Source organism: Hordeum vulgare, chromosome 5H (assembly GCF_904849725.1).
Source record: "Hordeum vulgare subsp. vulgare chromosome 5H, MorexV3_pseudomolecules_assembly, whole genome shotgun sequence".
NCBI classification, from domain to species: Eukaryota; Viridiplantae; Streptophyta; class Magnoliopsida; order Poales; family Poaceae; genus Hordeum; species Hordeum vulgare.
The window spans coordinates 190,387,538-190,397,255 of record NC_058522.1 but is presented as its reverse complement, the minus strand read 5'-3'; the positions used below and the strand labels follow the sequence as shown (position 1 = coordinate 190,397,255).

Genomic DNA, 9,718 nt, shown 5'->3' with positions numbered 1-9,718 from the left:
AGAAGAAGTTTGCAAAGTGTACATGGTACAATGGCCCATCTTCTACATTTTGGAAGTGTCGACACCTTCAAAACTAAGTTATCCACACTCCCAGAAGTTGGTCTATGGGATCTACCTGACTGTGAAGAAGGTGGCCCACTATTTTCAAGATCACTCGGTAATCACACTACTAGGAAAAGGCTTGCTAGTGGCGCACCTGTTTTGGCTACTAATGGCGCACGACAGGTGCGCCACTAGCATCACACTATTAGAATTTTTTAGTAATGGTGCACCTGTGGTGCGCCATTAGTATCTGCTATACTAATGGCGCACGAGGCAGTGCACCATTAGTATAGCTCATGGTGCGCCATTAGTATCTGGTATACTAATGGAACACCAGGTAGTGCGCCATTAGTATAGCTCATGGTGCGCCATTAGTATGGCTCCCACGGGCCATATTTACCCATGTGCTCTGGCTTACTAATGGCACACTAGTTGACGATGCGCCACTAGTGTGCTTTTGCAGTGCGCCACTTGTATGAATACTAGGTATTATTTTTTTCTTTTTTTATGATATTTGCACAGATTACAAAACATATTACTGCACATAATATTGAGAGCACAACATATAAACAGCAGATTTATCGAATACAATAGAAGATTATTCTCCGAATACAATTCATCATGTTAATCTACGAATTTAAAATATCGAACAAAGTTAGAACATTACAAGTCTCGAGACCGCGAGTAGCGAGTTTGTCTTCACATTACAAGTCGATATCGATCATCTAAACTACCATCACATAGAAGAGAGCTGCGGTCGTCACGAGAAAGACAGGCAAAATTATCTAAAGTACAACATCATCGACACCAAGCATGTTACTGAAGCCGTGCCTGGAGAATCACATTCGTGTCCTTTGCCTGCTACCCCTGTCCTCGTCTTCTTCCACCTGTTGCGGAAAGGTGAGGAACAAATTATGCTCCGGCAGGAATTTGTGCTTAGTTCAAATTAGCGTACGGCACGATGAAATCAGTTTGAAAGAAAAACTAACATTGTGAAACAAATGCATATTTTGGGAGAACCTATACAAGAAAGAAATCATCCAAAGAGCTTTCATAAAGAGAAAAGCATAATTACTGATCCCCCCTAGGCTACTACTACTTTATGTGTTGGACAACAAATCGTACATGACAACTGACAAGACAGTAAGATGTGTTCGACTTTATCAAGGTTTATAGGGGACATGGTGTATGATGACATCAAGAACATTCATACTCATGTCCAAAAAATCATACTGAGAACAATCGATTTACCTCGGTGATAACCTTCCTAGATTTCCGCCCAATCTTTGAACTTGAATCAGAGTCTGATCGCTTGGGTTTCTTTGTTACTGGCTCTTCCATATCATCTTCATCTCCATCATCTGCAATCATTTTGTATTTTGTATGGAGGTCACATTTGCAGTTGGCACGACTATGCCAAATAACCATTTTGTCCAAATAAATATTTCTACATCGCATACATAATTAAACAAGTCAGAATGGAATTTCAAGGCCCATAATTCAGAAAATTTAAAGTTTCTTTACATTATCTAGTGAACACAGAAAAATGAGAAGTATCTTCGCAAATCAGAGCACTCTATAACATGCAAAATTAAAATCAGTAGAAACAAGGGAAATGTTTACCATCTTCATCACCAAAGCCATCAAAATCTTCCATATCATCCATGTCACCCATCTCGAAGATGAGCACTCAGGCAATATCACTGCTCACAACACAATTTTGCACCAGAATATCCCATGTTGAAGGAAGCAGATAAATACTCTCGTGGACTGAAGAGAAAGTACAAATCATATCTAAATGTCAAAGTTTGCATTTTGTTTTACATTGTTAATTTTACCAAGGAACTCTAGCAAGGTGAATAGAATCGGCCAATCATAGATCAGCAGCACTTTACCAATTTATTCACTAATGAACACCTAGAAACTCAGAGCAGTTCTTATCCCATTGTGGCAATTGTGTTTGTTTGTTAATGTTCGCAATGTAGGTGTGCTAGAAGTTGCCGCTCTTACTTTGAATCGCCGTTCGTGTGATTTGATTTTACTTGGTGAAATGAAGCACACGGATTGTAGCTGATTCGCCGAATGCCACTGGAAGGAAGAAACACTACACACATCAGTTTCAATACAATAGGCCAGCTTTATAAGCAAGGAAGAAACACTTCACACATCCATCTAATCAGTTTCAAAACTAGTTCAAACACCATTGTAATTAGATGAGCATACAGGTGACCAGGAGTATGTAGCTGCCACGATAGGGCGTACTTACCAATTCTAGTTTCAGCATTGCTAAATATAGTATTAAACTTATTTTTGCATCACTAAATCGAAACTAAGATGTGGTGAGAGATGCTATAGATAGATCTTAACCTGTGTTCTTTGCCCTCAAATCAAGCTCGTCGAGCCGCTCGAGCGGACAGTCATAAGTGGATGACTGAATATATACCATCTACTATATGTATAACATCTACAAGTACTAGGGCTGGGTTGGAGTTGGTCTAGATTCATCCAGCATGCAGCTCCTCTTCTTTCTTCTTCCTCTCCGAGCTACTGCACGAGGCAGAAAAGAGCTTCTCTTAGTACACAAGCAAAATCCTACTAAAACATATCCTAAAACAAAAAAAGGGAAATGCACTCGGATGTATTATCGTCTTGTCAGTCGCGAGCTACGCAGATGATTAGTACTTGTAAAACAAAAAATAACAAACAACAAACTATCTTGTGTGATCTGAGGCTGCGGGCGGCACTAGGGGAAGACAGAGAAGGTGATCATCATGCAGTCCGGGTACTCCTCCCGGATGTTGGAGATGAGCAGCGCGCCCATGCTGGACCCCGTGCCGCCGCCCAGCAATTGGCACACCTGGAAACCTACACCCACACAGATCCGTCAGCCACCATTTCTCCTATGCTCCAGATCCACGCCGCCGACGCGGAGCACGGATGAACGGAACGGAGTAACATTAGAAGAAATAGGGAAATGGAGAAGAGGAAAAAACAAAGACCTTGGAGGCAGTCATGATTCTCGACCTCCTTGCAGACGACGACGAGGACGGAGTCAATGAGCTCGGCACCCTCATTCACTCGTCAGCAAAAGCTCACCCTATTCTATACACAAAGAAATAAGCAACATTCAGAAATAAGAAAGAAAAATGAAAGTCAAAGCTAACAAGTTTTTGAACATCACATGTACATACACTCCAGGCAGCACAAACAAACAAAGATACTACTCCCATCTGTCAAGCTACCGAAGCAGCAAGCAACCAGGACATGTACACAACCTTCTTTTTTTTGAACCGTAGATACACAACCTCGTTCATTACGAAAACTAATCGAAGCTTTCGCAGTAAGTACGCTAGCTCCAGGAAACTAGTCACTCTTATCATTTTACACTCATGGTCTCCTGATTTCTACAATATGCTACGACGAATCACAATAAATAGCTATCAAACACACCAAGTTCAATTGGCACTCCTTGGCCAAAGCTACCACATAAGCTGAGCATCATCTGGTGTTAATAATTCTAAGCGTGCACGTGCACAACCGAAGAGCATAGCACGAATGGACATGGGTAGATAGATCCAGCAAAGTCATAGAGAACCAAGCATGAGCACATACATAACGGATCAAGAAGCTGGGAAGCAAGAAACAGTTAGATCTCACACCAAAGGTGAAGCCAAGGGAGCTCATGAGGTCCTTGTTGCAGATGACAGTGGATACAGAGGACACCACAGAGAGGCCGAGCGCCCCACCGTCCCCAGCTAGATCTTCTACCCTCCGACGCCCATCTCCGCAGCCACCACCCTCCAGGCAACAGCGCCAACAACAACAAAAAAGATCAAGCCTTCTCAATCAGACGGCCCGCGCCACGCCGCCGGGAGCACCTGCACGCAAGAGAGAGATGCCATATGAATCCCCACCTTTCTGAAAAAGTCATTTGACATAGCATCTATTTTAGTACATAATAAGTTATTATCTCGAACTCTGGTTGAATACGACGGCGACGTGTTCCTATCCTAAAAGATCTCCAAAAGTGTGTCATATATGTTCCCAACCAGGGGAGTACGAACTCAAATCGAACAAAAAGAGACATATTTTCTCCAAAGAAAAGTTTGAGGTGCTCCTATTAACAGTTTTTCAATCATATGAAGGCTCCTATTAGCATTACTATATGGTGCACATTGTTCCACATGCATATTCCACCCAGGTATGCGTGACAGTACTCAACTAAGATTTGATGTAATTTATGCGTTGCAGCTCTGATCAAATCTTGCCACATTCCACCCCTTTAAGACACAAGCAACTGGTGAATCTTGCCTCCAGCCTGATCAAATCTAGCTTATGCCTGAAACGGCAGTATGTTTGATGCCAAACAAAAAAAAATCTCATAGAGCAATTCACAGTGTAATCTTATTTTATGTAAGCATAGATGCAGAGCACAACATACTGTACCGCCAATGACAATTCTGAATGCAAGTATCAAATTTAACGACAGAGTGCCACCATTTCTAACTTTAGGAACAATGAGCTAGCTACAGTTGTCTGAACATAGTTACTCCTGTATGATAAAACACATTCCGAATAAATCAAACAATGAATTGGTATTCCTCTTGATGGAATATTAGCAGTAGAACAAAATTTTGAAGAACCCCAACACAAAGTATAGAGTACCTGAGGAGTTTGATTTGGATTCGTGCTAGTGGGAACAACTGAGGGTGGATGGGTCAAGGGAGGGAGAGGGAGGGGCTGCTACATGTTGCAGCATGCGGTGATTGAGGATGGTGGCCTTGTCGAGCACCTTCATGGCGACGGGGACGCCCATGTCGGCGTCGACGACGAACTTCACCATGGCGAACGACCCGTGCCCGATGGTCCACCCCATCTCGTACCGCTCCACCATCTTCTTCCTCGGTGCGCCCGCCATTCCCTTCGCCTCTCGTCCCAGCTCCCACGTCGCACCAAAGCCGCCGGAATCGGGGCCCCTGCAAGGTCCGTCTTGGAGAGTGCGCGCACTCCGCTCCTCTGGGCCGGACGGATGGACGGGTGTTCATGCGTGCGAGGGAGGGAATGGGCTGTGGTTGGGGTCCTACGGGCGGGCGAGATCGGCAGTGGTGCGGGGATGGGGATGGGATTCACGGTGGCGCTCCTGCCCCTCTAGCTTTGGCCTTGCAAATCAGGGGCGGGGAGCAGGGGAGATGAGGTCACCTCGTCGGCGGGCGGGGAGGTGGACCGAAACTTAAGCGAGGGAGAGGGCCGGCGGCGGGCGCAACAGAGGGGGGGAGGGGGGGAGGGAGGAAGAGGGCTAGGGTTTGGGTTGCGGGTGGGGTTATCCTTTTTTCTTTTTTTCTTGTAGATACATGGATGGATGGATGTGAGATGGTGAGATAGATGGATGGATGGGCGCCATGTCATTGATCCGTGGGAAGAGTTCTGAGTAGATCTACGTATATCCGGAATATAGCTTCTTGAGAGATACTCCTCGATATATAGGAAGTAAAAGTATGAGTATTTAACTCTAGATTTTGTTGGTGGAGCAAATATCTGTGTAGGAAAATAGTATGTTCAAGTTTGGAGTAATATCGTCGATGTTGTTCTTGGCAGACTTGAACATAACCGATGCAGGTTATCATCATGGGTTGGCTAAAACTCCAAACGTTCTTCCTGAAATGTAGTCTAGCAAAACACACACCTCTTCTAATTTTGATGGTAAAATTTGACGTATGCACAACAATCTATTGTTGTCTTCATTCTTGACGGGTACATTCAGGGTGCTCCTTTAAGTGGAAACTCCCTTGCTACCATTACGGATGAGATTGTCACTGTGGACGCCCCATCAGAAGTAGCTGGGGTAGTCATGGTCAGTGCCGGCAACAAAACAGCTACAACAGACCCCACCTTCCTGGCATGTTTCATTGGACAAGGCTAAAAACAGGTGACTGACACCCAATCAATGCAATGTTCCACATTTGAATTGTGTACAGGAACTAATGAAACGGCATGACATGTTTGAATTTCTGCAAGTAGAGTAAATATATGCATCTTGAAAGGGAAGAGAATGGATGCAGGCATGGAGCTTATGGAAGGATGGGAACACAAAGGATTTTGTTGACTCGCCAATTGTGGGGAGCTGCTCACGGGATGAAACTTTACGGTGCATCCATATCGGACTCTTATGTGTTCAAGGCAGCTCAAATGCGCGGCCACTCATGTCATCAATTGTGTCCTTTCTGGAGAATGGAGATATATCACTTCCAACTCCAAAATAGCCTATGTATTTTGTAGAAAATAACTATGGCGCCGACGGAGCAGCAGAAAATACTGTGAATTCTGCAAATACCATGAGCATTACAGTGCTACAAGGATGCTAGTACCTGGTAGTCTAATTTTTGCATATGTGAACTTGTATTTTTCTTGAAGAACAAGAAGCTTTGTTTTAATATAGACAATTTTAGATCATGCTTAATTTCTATCCTGAGAGAGCAGAAGTGTCAACATCATACACATTGGACATATTTTCCGTGGGTGTTTTCCATCAAACTAGTACTTACGAGTTAACAATGAATGGTATTATCACATACTAGAACAGAAGCACTAAACCTTTAAAAAATACAGGGTCAAAAGGCAATAACTTACATTGAAAATATAATCCTACAGACGCAAATATATCATAGTTCCATCAAATATATCATAGTTCCAGCAAATATATCATAGTTCCAGGACTAGGCCTACGACCAAAATCTTCTAGCAAAAGGTTGTGAATGTTTAACACCTACTGATTCGATTCAGCTACTTTTACTGATGTCTATAATCCTACAGCAGTTCAGATTCCTAACTAAAACAGATTAGCAGCAAAAGGTTCTGCAATCAGACTACTGCAAAACGTTCATACTATTTTTCAGATTAGCAGCAAAAGTTTGAGCAATCGATTCGAACACTGTTTCCCAAGCACTGGCAGATTAGCACAGACAAGTTGAAGACTAGTGCAAATATAAGATTTTGTTGCCAAAGGAGATGAGTTAGGAAGTGGAGGGGGCTCTCACGAGACGTCCCGGCGACAACAACAACAACGTGGAAGCTTTGGCGTCCTCACCCTGGTTGTAGCTGCGCTGCTCAATGCGAAACCCAGGGTGGCCTACCGGTGCCAGCCCATCCATGGCGGGGAGGTACCTCCCGTAGGCGGCGCTGTGGAGGAGCAGGTACGGCACCTGCGAGCGGGGGGGAGGGGGGGCTGGTACACGTGCACCGCCCAGGTCGCGTTCATCGACGCCCGACGGTGGTGGAGGGAGACGCCACACCCATCCTCCTCGGCGTGCAGGTACGTGCCGATCTCGCGGCTCCGCAGCCGCACGGGCTGGCCGTGGTGGAACTGCTCCATGGGTCGCTTGAGTTGGACCGATGCAGAGGGGAGGGGCTGGGCTCTGCACGGCGGAGATGGAGAGCGGGTTCTTGGTTTCTTGGCGCTCCGGCGACGGGGAGAAGAGGAGGAGCACGGTGGCCTTGCTTGGCGGCGATGGTGGTTCGGGCCGGGGAGGCCATGGCGCAGCGGCGATTGCAATGTGGTGGGGCGCAGGAGGAGAGGATGAGGACGAGAGAGGGCTTGCTAGGTTTGGGGTCGTGGGTGGCAGGGAGATATTTTTTTTGCAAAACTACTAATGGCGCACCACCAGCTGGTGCGCCATTAGTAACCAGGGTTACTAATGGCGCACCACCTGGTGGTGTGCCATTAGTTGTTTTGCAAAAGAAAATTATAGTAGTGGCGCACCACCTACAGATGCGCCATTAGTAACCCTGGTTACTAATGGCGCACCAGCTGGTGGTGCGCCATTAGTAGTTTTGCAAAAAAAAGTAGTAGCGGCGCACCACCTACAGATGCGCCATTAGTAACCCTGGTTACTAATGGCCCACCAGCTGGTGGTGTGCCATTAGTAGTTTTGCAAATGTATATATGTATATATATATATATATAGTAGTGGCGCACCGAGTGTGTGGTGTGCCATTAGTGTCCATCACACTAATGGCATACCTGCAAATGGTGCGCCACTGCTATATAGTAGTGGCGCACTACTTGTCTGGTGCGCCATTAGCTCTTTTCCTAGTAGTGTCTTCATCAGCGGTGCTCCCCTAGCAGAAATTTTGCACAATCAGGATGCAACCGGATGAGTGGCCAAATGGGCGATTGAGCTCCTACCACTCGAGATCAAGTTTGAAGCCAAGAAAGCAATCAAGTCTCAGGCCCTCGAAGATTTTCTTGCTGAATGGGTAGAGCAAGAACAGCCTGCTCGAGTCGTCCCCAAGCATTGGACCATGTTCTTCGATGGATCCAAGATGCTCCATGGCTCGGGGGCTAGAGTGGTTCTCGTTTCCCCAAGGGGAGATCGATAGAGCTACGAGCTCCGAATTCACTTCGATTCCTCCAACAATGAGGCCGAGTACGAGGCCCTCCTGTATGAGCTCCGCATGGCCATCTCACTCGGCATCCGCCGATTGATGGTTTACGGAGACTTGGATATCGTTGTCAACCAACTCATGAAGGAATGGGTCTTCCGAAGCCCAGCAATGAAGTCTACTACAACGCAGTCACAAAGATGGAAAAAAACTTCGAAGGGTTGGAACTACACCATGTGCCCCGAGCCAAGAACCAAGTGGCCGACGACCCCTCCACTCAGAAGATTGTTCCAAAGGGTGCATTCCACGAGCACCTACACGCCCCCTCAGTCAAGGAGGATCCCTTTACAAAAGAGCCCCCACAAGAAATTGGTCCGTCTAATCCGACTGAGATCGACATCCCGGCCATGGTTGACGTCGTCCACGAGATGTTGGTCATCACTCCCGAATGGACTCAACCTTATCTAGTTTACTTGCTCCGGCAAGAGCTTCACGAGAATGAATAGGAACCCATCAGATCATTCGACAGTCAAAAGCTTTCGAAGTACTTGGAGACAAACTGTACAAGAAAAGCGTTACAGGAGTCAGCCACAAGTGCATCTCTCCGGAGGAAGGTCTACGAATCCTGCACGAGATCCACTCGGGAACCTGTGGACACCATGTGTCCTCTCAGACCTTGGTGGCCAAGGCCTTTTGAGCAGGTTTTTATTGGCCCCGAGCCAATGAGGCAGCAAGGGACTCGATGGACCGATGTGTCGGGTGCAAGTTCTACAAGAATCAATCGCACAAGCCTACATCTGAACTTAAGACGATTCCGCTCACTTGGCCATTCACCATATGGGGCCTAGACATGATAGGCCCTTTGTGCGCCGGCTTGAGTTGTGGTGGATAAGTTCACCAAGTTGATCGAAGTTAAACCCATCAAAAACTCGGACATGGCGAGTCCCGTCGGCTTCATTCGGAAGATTATCTTCAGATTTGGAGTCCCTCACGATATCATCACCGACAATGGAACCAACTTTGGCTCAGATGAGTTCCATGAGTTTTTCCACTCCCAAGGCACTCGGATTAACTACACCTCTGTGGTGCACCCGTAGACGAATGGACGGGCGAAACCAGCGAATGTAATGATACTTCAAGAACTTAAGCCCCGGATGATGAGAGACCTCAAATATGCCGGTGGTGCTTTGGTCGAAGAATTACCATCTGTCCTGTGGGGTATGCGAACGACTCTGAATCGTTCAACCAGGCCTACTCCACTCTTCAAGGTGTATGGGACAGAAGCCGTCCTGTCGAG

General features: G+C 46.2%; 1 long non-coding RNA gene across 1 annotated transcript; it reads right to left on the bottom strand.

Annotated features, from left to right (window-relative positions):
* Nucleotides 1-606: 606 nt before the first annotated feature.
* LOC123395985 lies at nt 607-1,706 on the bottom strand. The gene is made up of 3 exons (XR_006609873.1): nt 1,666-1,706; nt 1,294-1,403; nt 607-929 (listed from the first exon to the last, which is right to left on the bottom strand). It is a non-coding gene; the product is annotated as an uncharacterized LOC123395985 (long non-coding RNA).
* Between the last annotated feature and the right edge of the window lie 8,012 nt (nt 1,707-9,718).